Source organism: Dromiciops gliroides, chromosome 2 (genome assembly GCF_019393635.1).
Source record: "Dromiciops gliroides isolate mDroGli1 chromosome 2, mDroGli1.pri, whole genome shotgun sequence".
Lineage (NCBI taxonomy): Eukaryota > Metazoa > Chordata > Mammalia > Microbiotheria > Microbiotheriidae > Dromiciops > Dromiciops gliroides.
Window position 1 is genome coordinate 163,941,321 of NC_057862.1, and position 23,493 is coordinate 163,964,813.

A 23,493-nucleotide genomic window follows, 5' to 3' on the forward strand; every position below is an offset into this window, starting at 1 on the left:
TTTCTTAGATTTGAAGCCATTTCTTTATTCACTAAAGCACACTATCACTGGTCAAGTGAAAAAAATAAAAACTCAATACATTTATTTAGAAGATAGCATCTTTTGTACAAATGTGACCATTATATTCAACCTGGCCATCTTTTCTTCAACTCTTGTACATGATGCTGATTTGGAGTAAAATGACCATTCCCCGCAAAAGCCCTATTTGTGCTCCTTAACTTGTTCTACTTGGTAGGCACAGAGGTTAGTCTAAATACTCAAAGGTTGTGCTTGATAAATTGATTCAGTGCCTTCTTTTTTTTTTTTTCTCTTCTAACTGGCAATTGATTTTTAACCTTTGATTCAAATACTATAACTGGTCTGCTGTATACAGAGAGATGATTTTCAAGTAACTTAAGATACAAGCAATTTCATTTTTTTAAAAAAATGATCACCAGCCTTCTCTGTATCCACTGCCTTGTGATACTCTCTTGAAAAAAATATTCATGCCATTAAAGGTACAAAGTTCCAGAGTAGTCCACAGACATTCTTGAGCCCAATACATGTTTTCCAATACATTTTCTTTTTTTTCCCCTTTCCTTTCCTTTTCTTTTGACAGGGCAGTGAGGGTTAAGTGACTTGCCCAGGGTCACAGAGTTAGTAAATGTCAAGTGTCTGAGGCTGGATTTGAACTCAGGTCCTCCTGAATGCAGGGTAGGTGCTTTATCTGGTCCCTTCCAATCATTTTCCCAAGAATTCCCTTGTGCCCACTTTAACACTAAAGTTACCAATTATCAAGGTACATATTTTCTTAATTTGAAGGTTCTCACAAAGATTTTCATAGATGTAGTGACTTTCTTATCCTCTGCAACTGGTATTGGCATATAAAATGTGATTACGTATGTGGTGGTTTGTTTGCTATACAGGTCATGAGCTGTGCAAGACAAACCATCCAATGAAATGATCCTTTTTGTTACCATTAGATATCCTGGGAAAACAACTAAGCCAACAAACTTTATTCACTTAGGTGAACAAGCTATTTTCCCAGTTAGTTGCAACTTCTTTTTGTTTCATTGATGTTAAAATACTGAAATGAACCTGGCTCAGCACATCCAACTTGTTGGTCAGTGAACTAGCATTTATTAAGTAACCAGTCAGTGTGTTAAGCACTGAGGGTACAAGGAAAGGCAAACAAACAAACTCCAAATCAAACATAAACCCTGCTCTCAGGGAGCTCACAGTCTAATGAGAGATAACATGCAAAAAACTATGTACAAACAGAATATGTACAAGATAAATTGAGGATAATCTCAGAAGGAGGGAACTAAGATTAAGAAGGATTGGGGGGGCGGGCAGCTAGGTAGTGCAGTGGATAGAGCAGTGGCACTGGATTCAGGAGGACCCGAGTTCAAATCCAGCTCAGACCCTTGACACTTACTAGCTGTGTGACCCTGGGCAAGTCACTTAACCCCAATTGCCTCACCAAAAAAAAAAAAAGGATTGGGAAAAGGTCTTGTGTACAAAGTGCACTTTTAAAGGAGAATTGAAGGAAAATAGGAAAACTAGGAGGCAGAGGTGAAGAGGAAGAGCATTTTAGGCATAAAGGAGAGCCAATGAAAATCTCCAGATTTGGGAGATGGAATGTTATGTGTGAGGAACAAGGAGGCCACTGTCAGTGGTTTTCATTGGTGTCCAATAGTCACTGAAAAAAAGTAAATTAATATTTGTTGACAGTTTAGGAACTGTGAGATTCTTAGCATCCTCTGACCACTTTTCTCCCAATCAGATTTTGTTACTGCAAAACAGCAAGAATAGAACTATTTTGTTTGTGTTCCCATTCTGATGTGCCTTGCCCCATTATAGTGCTGTCTGTATCATGGTAGAAAAGGGAAGTACAAAGTTAAGAGACTAAAGAAAGTATGGTTAATGGGACCCAGTCCATAATTTGGGATTTTGACATTTTAGGAAGAGGTACAAGTACTTGCTTTACATTATAGTGCCTAAGGGCATTGTTCTTAGAGGCAAGTAGGTAGTACAATGGATATAGCAATGGACCTGAAGTCAGCAATGAATTCAAATCCTGCTTCAGACATTTACAAGTTATGTGATCCTGGGCAAGTAATTAAATCTTTGCTTGCCTCAGTTTCCTCATTTCTAAAGGGGGGAAGGAAGGGAACATTTATAAAGCACCTACTATGTTACAGACAGAAATATAACAAATATTATCATTACAGATATTAACTCATTTGATCCTCATACTAATTGTGGGTATCATTACCCTATGTAATGATTGGAATAATGCCACCTACTGGAGACTTGCTGTGGGAAACTTCCACCATGAGGAAAATGCCTCAGAGACATTGTGCCTTTTCCTTGGCGTCAGGAAATGACATTTGCTCATGGGTGCTGTCTATCAAGGCTACCAGCCAATCAACTTGAGGAGCTTCCTATTTTCTGGGAGGAGACAGGAAGGAGGAAAGGGAGCCTGTGCGGAGAGCTCTTGGGGCTTTTTGGGTTCCTGACTGGATAGTGGTGGTGGCAGAGGACTTCACAGGAAATTTGAGGAAAGATAGGAATGCCAGGCTGTTGGAATTCTGTTCTCGATCTTTTTCTTTCTATTTTCTAATAAACCCTTAAAAACCTAAACTTGTTTTAACAGTGATTTTAGTCAGTTTCCCCCAAAACTGGGGGAACAGATTAGAATCCACATTTAGAATCTTAAATTACACACCTATTATGATCCCAATTTTACAGTGGATGAAACTGAAGGGGGGGATAATAGCACATACTTCCTAGAGTGGTTATAAGGATCACACCAGGTAATATTTGTAAAGTGTTTTGCGGACAATAAAGTACTATGTACATGCAATTACTGTTGATGTTGTTCTCATTACCTCCTCTGTTTTCTTCATAGTACCTATACCTGTCTACCCATATGCCTTTCCAGTGATGTCAATTGTTTGACAAATACAAGGAAAAAAAAGACAGACCATGTGTTCTGATTCCCAAGTTGAAGATCTAACTGTGCAATCTTTGTCCAGTAAGCAATATGTAGATGTATTTTTGGAGTGACTGAAGCATTTATTTTATATATGAAATTAACAATTGTTCATTTGAAAAATGTGATTTTTATGCATGCATTTAATAAGGACAATTTAAAGATGAATGACTAATTTTCAATCTGCATGAGTAAAGGAATTTTCTACAATGGGAGTTCCCAATATGTATAAAATCATGGGCCCAACTCTTCCTCTCCATGGTATGGGGAAAAATGTCTTTAGGTCACATTTTTTTCTGCTATATCAAATGACTTTTTAAAATCACTAAACAAACAAATATCATTATTTTGTATAATATCTCTTCTGGGGCCACTCCCCTCAATTTGTACTTTCATTAACTAGTTGTATTTCCAGAAGGGTTCTGCTATTCGTAGGTTCTAGAGTAATTCTATGGGTTGTTGCTCCTACTCCTATAGCTCTAAAGCTCCAAGCAGTTTGCTTTCATTAACTATCAGCCAGTAGACGCTATTAATTTCCTGCAAAGGCATTTACCAAGACGGCATAATAAGAATTTACACAAAGCATTCCTCTCAGTAACCTGAGGACATACTTTCCAACAAATACATAGGAAGAGTGGAGTTGACTTTATAGTGCAATGAATACATGGGTTGGAATCACATATCCTGGTACTGGAATTTCTTTCCTTCTTTGCATAGTCCTCACATAGCATCCTTTGAAAGCAGCATTTTAATGAACAGGCTACCTATCTGACCCCCAAGAGTCAGCTTCATTCTTGAGTCCACGGCCAAGAGGCATCATGCTATCAGAAGCTGCCTCTTTCCTCTAGTGACTTTTTCCTCATCTGTTTTTGTCTTCATTGTATCTCTCTGCTCAGGTGGTGGATGCCTTATCTTTCACATATTCAGTACCTTTGATTACATGACTGATAGAGAAGAGGTGAAGTCACTCTCCTCCAACAGTAACTTTGCTGTCCTCTAATATAGGCTATGTCTACATAAAGTTCTCCCAAGCGTGGAATCCCTAACTATTGAGTTGCTTATTGCTTTTATATACTGGTTCAAAGGCTGATGGATTCTCTCAATCTTCATCCCTTTACCCTAACTTTCCTGTTTCCTTTTGTGTGTTGACTTCCTATGTTATATTGTATGCTCCTTCAGGGCAAGGACTGTCTTTCTTTTTCTTTTCTGTATCCCAAATGCTTAGCACATTGCCTGATACATAGTAGGTACTTAATAAGTGTTACTGAATTGATCAAAATATATATTCTTGGGGGCAGCTAGGTGGCATAGTGGATAAAGCACCGGTCCTGGATTCAGGATGATCTGAGTTCAAATTCGGCCTCAGATACTTGACACTTACTGGCTGTGTGACCCTGGGCAAGTCACTTAACCCTCATTACCCAGCAAATTATATATATATATATATTTTTTTTTCTTGTGAGCTATCAATTGCCTTTATTGAATGGTCAAAGAAGGTCATATAATCCTCACAGAGGTGATTAAGTATAAAGTCTCACATTTGTGGTGCAGTGATAGGAAAATTACTTGACACCTGCATAAAACAATACTTTATGATTACATTCAGGACTTTCTTGATATTTTATTCCCTATACATGCCAGTTAATCGGGTAACTGGAAAAATTTAGTCCCTTTCTGAAATATTTTTATAACAACTTCCCTGTACCATTTTCATGTTTTCATCAAGACTTCTTGAAACATTGATAGACTACTCATATAAAATTATATTTTTTAATTTTAGATATCAAAAGTTGATATAAGCTGGCAGTTATTGTATTGATAAGTCTTTCCTGCTTTTGTTTCTCTTTGGTAAAGGCATTATTTATCATATTTTAAAATATTTTGGAATCTTCTTAAAAGTATCTTGATAATTGACCTTTATATGATATTGGTTAATCTGATAATTAAAACATAGTAATATCAGTGATAGGCTTCATTATCTATGCTGAATGACCATAATTAATACCTTGGTGTTTTCCATTTTCTATTTTTATACTAGGTAGTCACATCCCTTAGGGTTTGTGCTGATAGATATAGGGTAAGGTTTTCAATAAGGTTCATCAAAGAAAAATATACTCCATAAACTAGGGACTGCTTGTTTCAGGATTTTTGCCCAGAGATATGACTTTTTTTTGCTTTTTAAACTTGGTTCTGACTTATGTATCTCAGTTTGTTAAATTCTGGTGCAAATATAACCAACACATTTTGCTATCAGAGTAACAGCAAGAATGAAGAGCAGAGGACTGTGGTTAGCAAAATTGTTTTTATGAATTGTCCCTGAAATAGTTAATAAGCCTATGCTTTGTAAATGGATAGATAACAGAAAGATGAATAAATGAGTAAATAAGTAAACTACTAAATAAGTAAAAAATAATAATTATATATACACATATTTATATCTTAATTATTGATAAGTTATGCTGTGTACATCTTTTTCTGAAGCATTTTCATCATCCTGACATTAAATATGACAGCAGCTTCTCTCATTATCTATGATAATCAGTGTTGCATCTCAATTGGTCAAGTCAACAGAAGAATCTCACTCTAACCCAGGTGTGAAAGCTTTCCCCAGAGTGGAAGATTCCTACACATGCAGTTCTGTTTGCTAAGCATTTTGTCACAACCAGGATTTAATTAGGCGAACATGAGATTGCTGATTAAATAGGGAAGACAACCAGTGTTATTTCAGCTATATGCTTAAAATCCATTTCTTTCAGAACCTCAAATAGCATTGTCTTCAGGCATCAAAGACCCAAAGAGTTAATTCTAGGACTCCTTACAAAGAAATCCATTCTATTTGAACTACAACCAAAGATTCCAACATTGAAAACATACTAATAACAGTGAAAAGATAAATATGGGGGCAGCTAGGTGGCATAGTGGATAAAGCACTGGCCCTGGATTCAGGAGGATCTGAGTTCAAATCTGGTCTCAGACCCTTGTCACTTACCAGCTCTAGTTTTCTCTTCTCCTGGGAATTGCAGAATAATGTAATTGTAGTCTAGGAAATGGGTAGAGTTGTATTCCTTGTTATTTACACCATGCTATATTTCTATTGGAAGGGCAGCTAGGTGGCATAGTGGATAGAGAGTTGGCCTGGAGTCCGGAAGGCCTGAGTTCAAATCCAGCCTCAGATACTTAGTAGCTATGTGATCCTGGGCAAGTTACTTAACTGTTTGACTCAGTTTCCTCATCCATAAAATGAGCTGGAGAAGGAAATGGCAAGCCATTCCAGTGTCTTTTCCAACAAAATCTCAAATGGGATCATTAAGAATCTAACATGACTGAAAAAATGACCGAACAATGAATATATCTACTGAGGGTGTGTGTGCGTGCACACATGTGCATATACCTGTGTGTGTATGTTTATGTAGGCATGTGTGTATACACATATCTATATATGCATACATGAGTATCATCCATTTTCACCACTATTATGTTATGTCATTTATGTCATATAACAGAGTAAATATCTTGGTCATAAGAAACAAATTCAGAGAGATTAGTAGGGTAGGGTCATCATGATCATTATTTTGAGTAGACAGAGCCAGAACTAGATTTTAAGAATATAGAAGTAACAAGGGAGTACTACACAAACTTCATAAAATTGCTTACTTAGAAAATAAATAATGGCTTCATTTTTTACTTCCATACATTGTGGAGCAATGGAAAGAAAAATGGCTTTAAAGTTAGAGGACCTGAGTTCAAATCCCACTTATGAGACAAGTGGGTAATACAATGGATAGAAGTTTAGACTTTGAATTAGGAAAATTGAACTGAAATCCTGTCTCAGATAATAGCTATCTAGCCTTAGGCAAACCACTTTCAGGCTCAGTTTTCTCATTGCCAAATATGGGAACAATAATAGCACCTTCCTCCAAGGGTTGTTGTGAAGATATATAAAGAACTTTGCAAACCTTAAAGCACTAGATAAAGACGATGACTAATGATGAAGAAGAAGAAAAAGAAGAGGAAGAAGAAAGTCACTTAACCTTCCTAGATATCAGTTTCCTTATCTATATAAAATAGGGTGGGGGTTATACCAGATGACCTCTGGTGTTCTTTCCAACTCTAGATACATGACACTATAATCTTATACTATAAGATTGGAAGGAATTCGAAAGGAAATTGTGGCTCATGATGTTTGACTAAAGATGCTCTAGTCTTTAATTTTGTGATGAAAAGATCCTAGGAGATAATGGTTATGGCATCCTGCAGCAATTTTTCTTTTCTTTTCTTTTCCTTTCTTTCTTTCTTTCTTTCTTTCTCCCTTTCTTTCTTTCTTTTTTGGTGAGGTCAATTGGGGTTAAATGACTTTCCCAGGGTCACACAGCTAGTAAGTGTCAAGTGTCTGAGGCCGCATTTGAACTCAGGTCCTCCTGACTCCAGAGCCGGTGCTTTATCCAATGTGCCACCCAGCTGCTCCGGCAATTTTTAAGAATTCAGTAAAAAGCTTAACCTCCTATATCTCTCCTTAGACTTACATCTGGTGGTGTGGGACTTAATAAGCTGATTTAGGAAACCTTATGAATTGGACATAGAAAAATGAAAATAGAAATAATTACTGATCATTCAGTTTAATATGTAGCATAGAATTTTCCTTTATCACAAGTAAAATACATGTGGATGCATGGAAAAAATAGCAAGAAAAAAAATCCCAAAAGAATTTCAATCTCTTTCTTTTCTTTTTTAAAACTGGTAGTTTTGTGGGGCAGCTAGGTGGCACAGTGGATAGAGCACTGGCCCTGGAGTCAAGAGTACCTGAGTTCAAATCCGACCTCAGACACTTATCACTTACTAGCTGTGTGACCCTGGGCAAGTCACTTAACACCAATTGCCTCACTAAAAAAAAAAAAAAGTGGTAATTTCAATGTCATAACCAATACATTATCACAAAATGTATTTACTACTGTAGTTTTAGCTTTTTTTCTACTATGGTTTTTTCATATTTCAATATTAAATCCAAGGGGTCATAAGCAGATGTTTATTTACTGCTAACATATCCAGAATACTTACTTAGCTGCTTTTAGTGTGATAGTTTATCATATCATCCAATTTTCCTATAAACATTTAGTAGGCATATATAGTAGTTAATGCTGTAATATATTTTATGCTTTTGAGTGTTAATGGTAACCTATATATAATCAAGTATTTTTGTGATTAGCATTTGAATTTCCAGGGAACTAGATGGTATGTGAAATTTTTTGACACTTTCTTTTGAGAAAACTAAATGAACTATTTCATTTACTATTGTTTTTACATTAAGGACTAAAGAGAAATATTAAATAGGGCATAAAACAAATAGTGTGAACAGTCCTTACTAGGATTAGTCATTTCTTCCAGTGTGGGAGAATGAAACTTTGCCTCAAGGCTCTAAAATTTAAAAGGCTCATAGTATTTCCTTAAGTAAGTAAAAATAATTGAACTTCACACACACTGACCCAAGAATAATTCATTAAAATGCAAAATTATGAGATGGTGCATTTTCTCACTTTTGCTTTGACCCCTGAGTGGTAGCACATCAGTGAAACTTTTCACTGGACTTAAGACTCACTAGCAGTGGCCTCACAGTGATCCACAGTCTCGTTCTCTGTCCCTGAATGCAGTAAGTATCCTAAAGTCCTTCTTTTCCACTGATACTAAATTCTGTCATCATTCATGAGGTCTTCCCCCAGACCTATTTTCCTAGGTTCCAGAATTTTGATTTATGGCTCTAGTAATTCATAAGAAAGAACATTTTGTTATGAATCATATGCACATTATAATAAAAGTCTTAGTGCAGTTTCAAGGTTCAATAGCTTAAAATTGCACAAAGACTTTTGGGTATAATCTAATGGCTGAAGGGGAATGTTAAAGATAATAGCAAAATAACAAGTACCATTGCTCTTTCTCAATAGTACTTTTATTTCTAGAAACTGGGAAGTATATATGGGATGTCTAAGAGTCAAAATAGCTTCCCAGGAGCAGACTAATGGCCCCAGGCTGGCACTTGCCAGACAAAAAAGTTCAATTTCCCTGACATCGCACAATGTAAAATAACGAACTGATATGGCTAACTATAGGTGGCAATTGTAAGACAATCTCAGATGATTGAAGAGAGAGACAGAGCTTGCCAAGAACACTTACCAACAGCCAGGTTCTCACTGGTAGGAATAGGAGGTTTGGGTGGAAGAAAATTTAAGCTTACTGTCAGGAAAAACTTCCTGAGAATTAGAATTGTCCAAAAGTGGATTGGGATGCCCTGTGACATGGTGAAGGCCTTCAAGCAGATGAATGATTACTTGATGGGTATGTTATAGTGGGAATTCCTTTTGTGTATGTGTCAGACTAGACAATTACCAAAGAGCCCATTCAATTCTCAAATTCTGTAACTCAGAGATTCTGTAACTCTATGGGGTTGTCAGTGTGTATATTTCTGGAATAACTCTGAAGAAACATGCCTGAGGATTTTCTGCATTGTTAGAGGATGGCTAATTAGAAGCTCTCTCATTTCCTGGATTTCCTGTAGCCATCCTGATTTTTGTTTTAGGTGACCTAGAATTATTAAAATATGAATGAAGTGGGGCAGCTAGGTGGCACAGTGGATGAAGCAGCAACCCTGGATTCAGGAAGACCTGAGTTCAAATCCGGCCTTAGACACTTGACACTTACTAGCTGTGTGACCCTGAGCAAGTCACTTAACCCTCATTGCCCCAAGATAGAAAGAATGAAGCAAGAGTTAGTAGATCAATCCAATATACTGGGTGACATTTTATAAGTCACATGACCCCTTATGGCTTCATTTTCCTCATTTGTACAAATTTTAGACAAAGAAATCTCTCAGGTCATTTTTACTTCTAATTATCTAAGAAAGTAAGGTAATGGTCTTTCTCTAGCTTGGTGTTTTAATGTCATCATTCAATTATATTGGAGCCTAGAATGAGGTAGCAAAAAGAAAGGGGATAGGCTGTTAAAAACCAAACAAAACAAAGCAAACTATATTTTCTCATCTGAGAGCTGTGAGCTACTGAGTTTTATAATGGAATAAGTGTATGAGCTCTGAGTTGTGAGGCCAAGCCTGAGGAAAATTTGTTATTTCTTTCTTTTTTTTTTTTTTAGTGAGGCAATTGGGGTTAAGTGACTTGCCCAGGGTCACAGAGCTAGTAAGTGTTAAGTGTCTGAGGCCAGATTTGACCTCAGGTACTCCTGACTCCAGGGCTGGTCCTCTATCCACTGCACCACCTAGCTGCCCCAAATTTGTTATTTCTTACTCAGCTCCATCAAAGATGATTTAACTTTGGGGATGGTGAGAGTAGGGAGAACCATGCTGTGTACCTGCATAAGAAATCTTTTGTGAGACCCAGAATAAGAATATTATACCCTGATGATTGCAAAGTAAGCAGTGAAGTAATCTGTTCTGCAAATCTCTTCCTTAGACTCTCAGGAAAATTTAAAATCTCTGTCCTACCCCTTATGAGACATGACTAAAAGACAATGAATTGAGGGTATTAAAACACTTTGGCTTCAGTTTTACAATAAAATTAGTCTCAAAACAAATTAACAAATGAAATTCCAGTTTCACAAAATTATAACAAAGATGATTTTTAAATCATTATTAATGAAAGGGTTTAGAGGCATTTTTGCTGTTCAGAAAAACAGCTGCAATTGCTACCTTTAAAAATTCAATATTCTCAAGAATCATGAGTATTGGAACTGATGTTAGTAACGCAAATACTAAAGAGTAAAAAATTCTAGAAGAGATGAGAAAGGGACTTCTTGGACAAAAAACAGATTCAGATCATCTACTGATGATGGGAGACTATAGGGAATGGCCAGTAAGACATTCATTCAGTAAGGTTCAGAGGAAGAGGAGATGAATAGCAGTGGTTGGGAATTCCCTGCTGAAGTTCCTGAATTAGAGATTTTCCAGCTTGATTCTATAAGGATCTGCTGTCTTCACTGGATATGTGTCTAAGATATGCCAACAAATGTCCTAGGAGCATTACCCATTTCTGGTAATTCATATGGAATCAAATAATACTGTCAGAAGGGATTGGTCTGTAAGGCAACAAGCAATTTTGTAAGAGACCTAAAAGATGCAAGGAACTGTGCTAGGCATGAGGGGATACAAAAAAGGTTAAAAATAGTTCCTGTTCTTGTGGAACTCAGAAAATATCACAGAGCATTATTTAGTTGTGGGGGCAAAGAAAAACAAAAATGAAAGACTTGACGGCATACTACTTTCATCATTTCTATTGACTGAATGCAAGGGTTTTATCCCAGAAAGAGAGGGCTGGGAAATAACTTGTAAAGATGATGTTATCTGAAAAAAGAATTTGGATTTCTTAGCCACTGATAAAATACGAGAATGATGGATTCTTGACCAAGGATAGAGTACCCCTAACAAAGAAAGGTAAACACATTTGCTAAGAGTCTTGAAAATGCAATCAAAAAGCATTTAAACTAAAAAAGGAAGGGAGAGTGAGAAAACTGCTTTTATAAATCCACCTAGCTAAACAATATAGAGATTAGTGACAAAGTAAGAAAGAGAATAACAGCAGAGGAGATAAGAAAGTCTAAGGCAATAAATCCAAGAGAGGAGCCAGTGATGAAACAAAAAGGATCCGGTGTTTATATGCAATGTAAGACATATTGGTAATGAGCCAGAAGAAAGGGAACTCCTACTGCAAGGAGACAAATTTGACCTCCCCTATGTTACTAAAGCCTCACAGCATGAGATCTATGACTTGGAACATGGTTTTGTAATATCCATACCTTATTTAAAAGAAGCAGGATAGCAAAAAGAGGAGCCAGAATAAGACTGTTCATCCAGAATATATATTCAAGTGAGAAAATCTAACTAACTGGGGTAGCTAAAGGATTTGGGTAAAAAATCAACTGAGGCAGAAGAAAAAAAAGTGCTTTTGTTAACAAAGCATACTCTAGGCTGTGTGGATAAAAAGAAAACATGCAGGGGCAGCTAGATGGCGCAGTGGTTAAAGCACCGGCCCTGGAGTTAGGAGTACCTGAGTTCAAGTCCAGCCTCAGACACTTGACACTTACTAGCTGTGTGACCTTGGGCAAGTCACTTAAACCCCATTGCCTAAAAAAAAAAAAAGAAAGAAAACATGCAGAATTTGGCAAACAGCCCAAAAGTCTAGCAAGGAGACTACATATAGTAAAGATGGAAACTTCACTTGTCCCAATATCTTATGGGGCCTCTTAGTCAATCAGATTTTTATATAGAAAAGCAAATTTATAACAGTCAGCATAGCTTCATGCTACTTAGTCTAGTTCCTTTTTGGAATGATTCTCTAGATTGGCAGATCAAGAAAACACCATATAATTTATGAAGTATTGTGTAAAATCCCACATGCTATCCTTGCGGAAAAGTTGTAAAGATATGTTCTAGACATAACTTTGGAACTGGTTGAGTGGGCAAGACCAAAAAGCAGTCATTACTATTTCTATATCACCTTGCAGTCATGTTTCTTAATTCAGCTTCCTAGAGATCTGTGCTTGGACCTGTGTCATTTAACATTTTTATCAATGACATGGACAAAAGCATAGGTGGAATGCTTATCAAATTTGCAGGTATCACAAAGCTAGAAAGGAGAGTTAACATGTTGGTCAGATTGTAAAGAGATTTCAACAAGATAGAAAATTGGGCCCAGCATCATAAGAATAGGTGCAGTTGACCTGACCAGACAGTGCTTTATCTAAAATAAATGAGGCTCAGACAATTACTAGCTGTGTGGCCCTGGGCAAGTCAATTAACCTCATTTGCCTCAGTTTCCTCATCTGTAAAGTGAGCTGGAGAAGGAAATGACAAACCATTCCAGTATCTTTGCCAAGAAAACCTCAAACAGGTCATGAAGAGTAAGGACCTGACTCGAATAACTAAACAACAAAAAGATCTAGTGCCAAAAAGTACAACAAATGTTCAATTTGAGTCACTGATGTAATGTGGCAGACAAGAAATCTAATGAGATAACCACCTGCAGTAACTAGTAGTTTGAAAGACTATGGAACTGACAGTTGCACTGTACTCTAACTTGGTTAGAAAATGTTTGTAGAGTATTATTCATAGTGGAGATTCCTTTCCTGTACATGTTGAAAGAGATACATACTCTCAAGTTAGAACCTTGTGATCAGAATTGGGCAATAGATTTCAGGAAATACAATGATAATACGGACAGTCTGATAATGTGAAGAATCTTAAAAACATGCCATGGAAATATCAGTTGTTTGTCCTGAGGAAGAAATGATTTAAGGAATGTAAGACAGCGATATCCAAGAATAAGATGGGTTGTACAGTAAAAAAGGAATCATTTTTTCTTTTGCCAAGAGGGTGGAACTAGGAGCCTTGTCTGGAAGGGCTGGAGAGGCAAACTTGAACTTGAATCAAGGAAACCCTTTCTAACAATGAGAGATATCCAAAAGTAAAAAGGCACATCTGTGGAGGAAGTTAGTTCTTCTTATTTGGGGTATCAAAGCAAAAGCTGGGTTATAACTTAGGCAGGTTGCAGGGGGTATTCTAGTTCAGGCACAGATTGGAATATAGAGCCTCAGATGTCCTTTTCAATTCTAGGATTTTCTGTGAATCTTGGAAAGCACTTAGAAAATTCTGCCAACACTTTTTGCAAATTGGAAAGCATATATGACTTCTAATTTCCCTAATGATTAATAGCTAGCAAGATGGAGAACACTAGTAATCAAAACTTTCAGACCTTACCAACTGCCTTACCTTACATGTGAAGCGAATAAAACCCAGAAAGATAAAGTGATTTGCCCAAGGTCAAACAGCTACTTTGTACCAGAACTGGAAATGGAACCAAACTCAAGAGTTTTCTTTTCTTTATGTTATGCTGCCTCTCTGATTATAATCGAGCTCACAAGATTTCCCACATGAGCTTGTCACCAATTGCATAATGAGTCAAGAGATTGGCTTTCTTTTGCTTCAGAAGGTAATGAGAAGTAAATATTTGGGAAAATGAACATAATAAGATAGAAGCACTGAAGAGAGATCAATGAGTCTCTAGTCTGTCTTAGAAGACACTCTAGGGGAAAACTTGTGTAGATGAAAGGAAAAATTAGCTGTAATGATTAGCAATAGAAACACTGAATATTTATGCATTGCCATTTTTTACAAAGCCTATAGAACATTCTATGCATAATATTGCATCCGTTTTAGACACCTGAGAAGTTGTGTAGAATTCCCAGACCCTTTCTCCTTGTTCAGCAAGCATTGTGGCTGCTTATAGAACCAGATGAAGCCAATTTGCAAACAGGTGGGAAGGTTAGGCTCCTGGCTGTGAGACAAAGGGAGGCATCATGGAACATGGCAGCATGAATAGGCAATATTAGCCACAAAGGCAATAAAGTAGGACTCTTAACACTTTTCCCATTAATCCTTTGCAATGTGCCATAATAAATGTCTTTTGTACAATCAGCTAAGAAGGATTACCTTTGTCAGTGAACCTTCCTTATATTTTCCAAAGAAAAACATTAGTTTGATTCAATTTACCAACCCTCAGGAATGGAAGATAGTTGTTAAGCAAATCAAAGTTAAGCAGAGTGAACAGATACTTTTGTTTTTCTCCATTTACTCATTTATTTTGTTCTACAGGTAAGGCCATAACCTAATAGAGAGATGAGTAAGCATTTTAAAACTCATGTGAAGTTCCATGAACAATATCTAAGGAAAGAGATAAGAAAAAAATCCCTCTCCTAAAGGTGGCTCAGGGCAGGGGAGGAGCGCATCAGATGGTATGTTTCTATTTTAAGTATAATTTTTTTTGCTAACATGGTGCTAAACCATGCTGGTTCTCTCCTGCTAAAGTGCTCTCAGTGTCCTCTCAATTGACTACCTTGGCCCAAAGCTCTGGTCAGTCTCCCCTATTTGTAGCTCATCTAAGAAAAAATCAAATTTTGTGAAGAAACTTGAACTCCTTTTTATCTTTATCAAGGATATTTTAACATTAAATAATGAATTGCCTCTATATGATTTTATTTACTTTTTAAAGTAATAAACATTTTTATTTATAGTTTGGGGTTCCAATTTTTATTCCTCCTTCCCTCCCTCTCCTCCCTTCTCCCTGAGGTGGTAAGCAATCAGATATGTGTCATACATGTATGATTATGTAAAACATTAACATATTAGTCATTTTGAATATGAAAACAAATAAAAAATGAAATAAAGTGGAAAATGGCATGTTTCAGTTTGTGTTCCATCAATATCAGTCCTTTCTTTGGAAGTGGATAGTATGTTTCATCATTAGTCCTTTCAGATTGTCTTGGATCATTGTATTATTGAGACTAGTTAAGTCACAGTTCTTCATCAAACAATATTGCTGTCTCTATGTACAATGTTATCTTGATTCTGCTCACTTCCCTATACATCAGCTCATACAAGTCATTCCAAGCCTTTCTGAAATCATCCTGCTTGTCATTTCTTATAGCACAATAATATTCTATCACTATCTTATACCACAGCCTGTTTAGCCATTCTCCAATTGATGAGCATTCCTTTGATTTCTGATTCTTAGCCACCACAAAAAGAGCTGCTATAAATATTTTTGTACAAATAGGTGCTTTTCCTTTGGGGGGATGTCTTTGGGATATAAACCTAGCAATGGTATGGATGGATCAAAGGGTATGCACAAATTTTTTTCCTTTTTTTGGGGGGGGGGGCAGGGCAATGAAAGTTAAGTGACTTTCCCAGGGTCACACAGCTAATAAGTAAGTATTAAGTGTCTGAGGCCCGATTTGAACTCAGATCCTCCTGAATCCAGGGCTGGTGCTCTATTCACTGTGCCACCTAGCTGCTCCCAGGTATGCACAGTTTTACAGCCCATTGGGCATAGTTCCAATTTGTGCCTCTAGATGATTTAAAAAATTTTGTTCAGTCCTTTGTCTCTGACAAAGGCAAGAGAAGATTTACTTGGTACATACTTACATATGATAAGCTTTTTTTTCTTGCAGAGACACAATACATTTCAGATTTTCTGGTTTGTCCTTTTGGTATCACAAAAAGTGTAAGGGGGTCCCAAAAACTCTGTAATAGAAATAGGCTCCATGCCTGACCTCAGGACATAAAATATTTACAATCAATGGCACTCCTCTTGGCAAAGAGGATTAGACTTTTTATTCTTTCTTTAATTAGAAAATTGTTTTTATTGCAGATTGATAATTGTAGTTGTCATGTGGGAACTAATCTTTGCAGTCTTTGATCAATCACTTGTCCAAACAGGGAAATCACACACATTTTCTCTGTTATTATAAATGTTCCAGAACAAAAAATATGTTTCTCATGTAATAGATAGAGCTAATAAATTGGGGCCCCAGAGGGAATGTTTTGTGGGGAAAGGGCAGTCCATTTACAGTAAACTTGAGGGACCCTAGGTAACTAGGAAGTATGTTGTTAGTGTTCAGGTTGTTTACTAGCAAATAGATTGTTCTCCTTTTCTTTATGACAAACATACAGAAAGGAAATTTAATCATTTACCTTAAGAATTTTTCTTCTAATAAGTACTATCCTATTCTTCCTTTCTTGCCCCAATCCTTTGAAAACATGAAAATGTGATAATTACATGTTTGGAGTGAAGCACAAGAAAGCTTTAATAAAGGGGTAGAAGATCATAGCCACTACATGATGGTAAAGAAAGAATTGGAATGATAACCAAAGAGAAGATCTTTCATTTATTACATGATATTTTAAAGACCTAAAGGGGCAGGTCTTGTATCAAAGTGGTGCTATGTAAATGAGCAGCCTTTCACCGAAGTCCAAACAATCTATTTCTGTCCATGTTCATATGAAGGTGACTCTTGGATTGATGCATAGGTCTGTAACCACAGGCTTGCCATCTTCTTTAAAGATGGATTAACTAGGGGCAGCTAGGTAGTACAGTGAATAGAGCAGCGGACACCTGAGTTCAAATGCGGCCTCAGACACTTGACACTTACTAGCTGTGTGACCCTGAGCAAGTCACTTAACCACAATTGCCTCTCACATACAAAAATCAATAAAAAAAGAAAAAGAAAAAAAAAGATGGATTAACTTTGAAAAATAAGTAACCTAAGCAGGATGCATTTCCTCTGGGTCTATTTTTTTTTTTTTTTTTTTGGTGAGGCAATTGGGGTTAAGTGACTTGCCCATGGTCACACAGCTAGTAAGTGTTAAATGTCTGAGGCTGGATTTGAACTCAGGTCCTCCTGAATCCAGGACCAGTGCTCTATCCACTGCACCATCTAGCTGCCCCTATTTTTTTTTTTTTTTTGAGACCAGGTAGCCCTATCTTATCCAGCTTGGAAGTGTAGCAGCCACTCATAGACACAATCCCATTGTTGATTAACATGGAAGCTTTGACCTGCTATATATCTGACCTGGACTTGTTCACTCTCTGGGTCTATCTTTGCCAGAAAAAAAAAATCTTCAAGACAACATGAGAAACTTTATTTGATTAATTATTCAACCGCTATGCATGGCATAGTGGAATCCATGCTGGACTTCTAGTCTGAAAGCCTGGATTTAAATCCACACTCTTTTATTTAATATCTATGTGACCTTAGGCCAGTCCCTTAACCTCTTGAGTTCTCAGTTTTCTCATTTATTATGTGAGGCTATTTGGATTTGATATCTCCTAACATGTTTCACATTCTAAGTCTATGATCCTGTGATTCATTCATGCATACTGATTTACTCTTAGTCCAAGGATACTGGGAATAATACTTATGCTGCATTTTCAAAACTGCTTTGTTGTTTATATATAATCAAAGGCATCTCAGCAAAGGAAATTCTAACATTTAATAGAAAAATACCAGTATTCTAAAATGGGGTGTCAAATACGTGGCCTGTGGGGCATGTCGGGTACACAGTGCCATTGGAGCTACATTAAAATATAATTAGGAAATATAAAACAAAACAAAAATATAACAAAACATAGAAAACATCAGTACATGGTTTTCTATGTCAATATGCAATTCACAGGAATCCTTACTATGGTTTAAGGCCTTCTCCACTCATTTCTATTTGAATTTGGCACCACTGCTCTAAAATTAATTAAATCAATTAAATTAAATGAAATTTAAATTAATTAAATTAAATGCAATAAACACTTATTAAGCATCTAATATGCCCAAGTCACTATGAAAGGTGCCAGACATAAAGTAAAAAATGAAAATCAAACAATTCCTGCCCTCAAGGAGCTTACATTCTAGTAGACAGATCAGGAAAAGCCGCATGTAAATAGTAACACAGGAGCTGTACTTTGTAGGAGATTAGGGAATCTAAGAGACAGAGGTAAGTACAATCTAGACATGGGTGAAAGCCTCAGGAAAGGAATAGAGGCAAGATAGGGAATGTCATTCATAGGGAATGATAGCTAAGTCATTTGACTAGAAAAAAAAGACCATATGAAAGGTAGTTATATTAAATGTTCTATGACTATCAATGAGCATAAGACTAAATTCTCAAAATGTTTTCACTAAATATTTTACCAATACATATTAAAATTAAAACAAAGTCTTTGTGTAATTATAATCACAATGGACTACATTGAAGAATTGAAAAAAAAACCCTCATGTTATATGGTAAACAAATCTTAGCCCAGTATGAGAAATAAAATAAATGCATCTATATTGATGATTCCAGATTTCCTTACTATGAGGTATGAAGAATCAGGATAACTAACTTTTCCCAACTTAATCTGATCTTCTATTAGCAAATGGAATTAGTTTCAGTTTTCCAGATTGCTTACTACATGGAGGAGGTGGGGTTAGCCTCCTTTGATTGGCTGCCTTCTTTGATCAGAAGGTTTGTCTTTAAAACTGGTGAGATATCATTCTAGCTTCTGGGCTCTGAGAAATGAGTCTGAGGGCGTATATTTCTATTCTATGTTATCTTTCCTCAGTTTCCAGTGCTGGCAGCAATGATCCTCAAAAGAACCCGGAATTGAGAGTATGAGCCATGGCAAACCTTGTAGACAATATTCTAGGAAGGATGTTTCAGTCAGACAATCCGATTGGGAAGAAGAGAGAATCCAGGATGCCAGAGACTCGAGTCTGAGAGGGATTTTGGATTTGGAATTGGGACAAGACTATATAGAAACTGAGCTAATAATTAGTGATAAGGGGTAGAAGGATTATGCCTCCCACAGCTAGGGGAGTAAGTTTCTATATTTGTGATTATATCTTTTGTTGTTTAGGGGTATTCAACTTAGAGTACTGATATTTTTAAATATGATTTTAGGGTTTCAGAGAGAAACTTGGCTTTGTTGACTTCATTCACAATAGCATTTTCTAAATGCAATCTAGCCTGCTCTCTTTTCCTATTTCTTTTTGAGCCAAGTAAATTTTCCTTCTGTGGTGTATGTCCAGGATATAGGTACTGATGGAATTGACTATTGCAATATGGAACATGTATAACCTCCATCAATTTGGTTTTTCCTATGTGGTTTTTTTAAGTCATACTCAATGGAGGACTATGTAAAATGTTTCATGGCTTGATGTGATCATTATAATGTGACATGCAAACACAAGCATCTGGTTACATTCACCATCTCTAGGGAATCCCTAGACATTTCCGGGACAATTCTGACTGTATTTTAGGTCCTCCACAATGGGGGCAAACACTTTTGACAAACACACATCTCCGTTAAAAAAAATAACAAGGGCAGTGGGATACTACATTCTCTAAAATTATAATCAATAATATAACTGTTGGTTGGTGGTTGGCATTCATTCTCAAAGAAAACCAAAATGACATCACTATGTTGGGGTCAAGGTTCAGTGTTTTTGACAGTGATCAGACCAATATGAGCTTGAAAGGTTCTACCTGAAGTTGGGCACAAATAATTCATCTGAACATTTGAAATGGAGATGGCTCTAAATTTCCACATCACACATTTCCCCCCACCCCAGCTACCATAATTCTCCTTTGCTCATTGAGCATGGTGCCTTTGATGCAGGCACAGAATGTTGGGTGATTCTGTGCTAGTGTCTGCCATGTCTCACCACCAATTCCAAATTTCTTCAAAGACTTTGAGTGTCCTTGTATTACTTCTTCTGATCTCTCTGTGAGTGCTTACTTTGTGTGAGTTCTCTGTAAAATTGTCTTCTAGGCAAACATATGTTTGACATTCAAACAACATGGCCAACCTATTGGAGTTGTGTTTTCTGCAGTAGAGTTTGAATGCCAATCAGTTCAGCTGGAGAAGGTACTTCAGTGTATCTATCTTGACAGGTGTGATGAAATAATGGAATTTCGCAAATACTTAAAGACCCACCTGGAGATTAATCTAGACTGATTGAATCAAGTGAGAGTGATTGACTGCTGATTAGCCTACTTCAAATTAACTGGATTGTAATCACACCTGGCTATCCTTTAAGAAGATATTGTTCTCAGAAGCTAGATTGTAAACTCAACTTGAGAACACCTTCAAAACCAATGGATTTGGATGACGCCAACCAATCAGCTTGAAGCAGTATGTAAGGACCACCTCTGTTCCAGACCTATAAAAAGCTTCCACAATCAGCTTGCTGGAGAGTTCCTGATTAAAGCAGGCTCCTGGGAGGAGGACTTGAAGAAGAACCCAACCAGGCTGGAACTCTAGGCTGGATAGACCTTTTCTCAACTTTCTGAACTCCATGTTAATACCTGGATGCTTTAATAAATGTTTAATGCCCAAAGACTGGTGCTGAAACTTCTAATTTAAGGTGATCACACAATATAGATTTTAAGCAGCACACAGGTGATCTTCAAAATCTTCCTAAGACAATTCAAATGGAAGCAGTTCACATTCATGGCACTGGTATACTGTCCAGGTTTCACAGAAATATAACAAGGTCAGCACAATAGCTCTATAGACCTTCAGTTTGGTAGGCAGCTTCTTCTCTCCAATACTTTCCTTCAGAGCCACCCAAACAAAGTTAGCTCTGGCAATGTGTGCATGAAACTTATCACCTATGGAGACATCCCTAGAAAGTATATTGCTATAGTAAATGAACTTATCCACAGGACTGACAATCTCTCCTTTTGTTGTAACCAATGGTTCTGTGTATGAATGGTAATGGTGATGGCTAGTTGGAGAGCCTCTGTTTTCTTGGTATTAGTTGTCAGGCCAAAATTAGCACAAGCAGCAGAAAATTAATCTATACACTGTTGCATCTCAGCCTCTGAGGCTGCATTGAGTACACAATCATCTGCAAACATCTTTCACTATATTCATTCGTGCACTGAAATCAGCGAGAATTAAATATACATTGATTTAATTTGTAGAATCTTGTCAAGTTATTTGTAGAATTTTCCACTTCTAAAATAGATTTTGGAGCACAAATTGTAATTACCTTCATGGCAATCTTTTTGCTGATATTTAACATGAACACTACACTAAAATGTGGTAACATATCCCTTGAAATGAGATTTCTTTTTGCCTCTGAAAGCACAGGAGAACCAAAATACTAACCCTTCCATTTGTCTCTCCAAGGTGAAATTGTAAACCATTTACCTAAAACTTATTTTTATCTTCTGTTTTCATATACAGCAAGAATTTCAAGGATGATGATTCACGTCCTCTAGGGACATTTCTACTTAAACTGGACAAGGATATTTCCTTGATAGTGCCAGATGTATTGTCTACAGATCTATAAATGATGTATAAAATATGTGAATCTTAGAACACTATTCCACCATTACTGAAGAAGTAAAGATGCTTTGGACAGACCGTGGACCTTTTTGTATTTTTCTTTGTTTAATGGATTACCATAGTCAACAAATGTATCATCTATTGCCTCACCTACTAGTGAGAAACTTTTCTTTGTATTTGGCTGGGATGGTCCTTAGAAAGAAGAAATAACCTGTCCATTACTAGGACAATACTCAAAACTTTTCCAGTATGGTAGAACCTGCTAGATATTGCATTCTGTTGACTCAACCATCAAGAAGTCATGATTACCTCCACATTGAGATGAAGCATGAGAGTATGACTTTCATACTACATAAATTTTTCATCACTGTTTGAACATGATTCAAAAACTTAGAAGCTGTGCCTTCTGTTTTTAACTTGATAGCCTATTGGACAAACTTATCACCCATAATCATGGTGAGGCTACTTGGTAAAGTGACAAACTGTAATAAATAGCCCTCTGCTCATATTAGCATATTTCACCTCAGGGTTATGAGAATAGGAAAATAAGGAAACAGTTTAAGAACAAAGGTGTCAGGGGCAGCTAGGTGGCACAGTAGATAAAGCACCAGCCCTGGATTAAGGGGGACCTGAGTTCAAATGTGACCTCAGACACTTGATACTTACTACATGTGTGACCCTGGGCAAGTAACTTAACTCTCATTGCCTGCAAAAAACAAAAACAAAAACAAAAAAACAAAAAAACACACACAAAAACCAAAACAAAAAACAAAACAGAGGCATCAACATGTCTACTTTAGGGGTAGCTAGGTGGCGCAGTGGATAGAGCACCGGCCCTGGAGTCAGGAGTACCTGAGTTCAAATCCGGCCTCAGACACTTAATACTTACTAGCTGTGTGACCCTGGGCAAGTCACTTAACCCCAACTGCCTCACTTAAACAAACAAACAAACAAACAAACAAACAAACAAAACCATATTTCTACTTTATAGACTGTTGATACAGATTTTCTGATTAGTAGATATGACCTTTTACATTTTTGCCTATGAACTTTCCTCTCTCCTCAATTGTTATCTCCATGAAGGGAGGGACTATGTATAATCAAAATTATGTCAGCCTGAGGGCACCCAGCCCTGTACTTTGTACCCTGTGGGCATCAGTAAGTGTTCACTGCTCCTGCTAGGCAGAAATCGAAAGTCAAGAGAGTCTGTGATAAAAATACTATATGGAGGGGCAACTAGGTGGCACAGTGGATAGAGCACCGGCCCTGGAGCCAGGAGTACCTGAGTTCAAATCCAGCCTCAGATACTTAACACTTACTAGCTGTGTGACCCTGGGCAAGTCACTTAACCCCAATTGCCTCACTTAAAAAAAATACTATATGGAACTGAGAGTTATATCTCTTCCTTTTAACTTGACTACTTATCTTAATCTATGTGAAGAGGGGTGAATTTTGATGTTTCTATGTGAGTAGTTAAGAATAGCAATGAAAACAATATAGCCAACCTGATTTTAAAAAACTGTTTAGCCAACAGCTGTCCCTGGGAGCCTTTTTTGAAGCAGTTTTTTTTTTTATTCAGTTATATCAGCAGGAAGATGTTTACTCTAAACCATCAGTTATTCTTTTACTTTAATTGCATTCAAATTCTACCATTAGCAATATGCAGAGCTATAATAATTGGCATAGTGAAAGGCAGAATTCAAGAGCACAGTACATTATCATTACCAGATCTCATGAACTAGAAAAGTGTACCCATCTTCTAGCAATAACAGAAAACACCTACCCGTATAGTACGTTATTCTAAATTACAAGGGGAGCATAAATGCTGAGCGCAGTATGAGGCTTATGTTAGAG

At 36.9% G+C, this 23,493-nt stretch overlaps 1 protein-coding gene across 2 annotated transcripts in view; it reads right to left on the reverse strand.

Annotated features, from left to right (window-relative positions):
* UNC13C (unc-13 homolog C) overlaps nucleotides 1-23,493 on the reverse strand; it is a 716,794-nt gene that overhangs the window by 336,217 nt on the left and 357,084 nt on the right. The window lies entirely within an intron of this gene.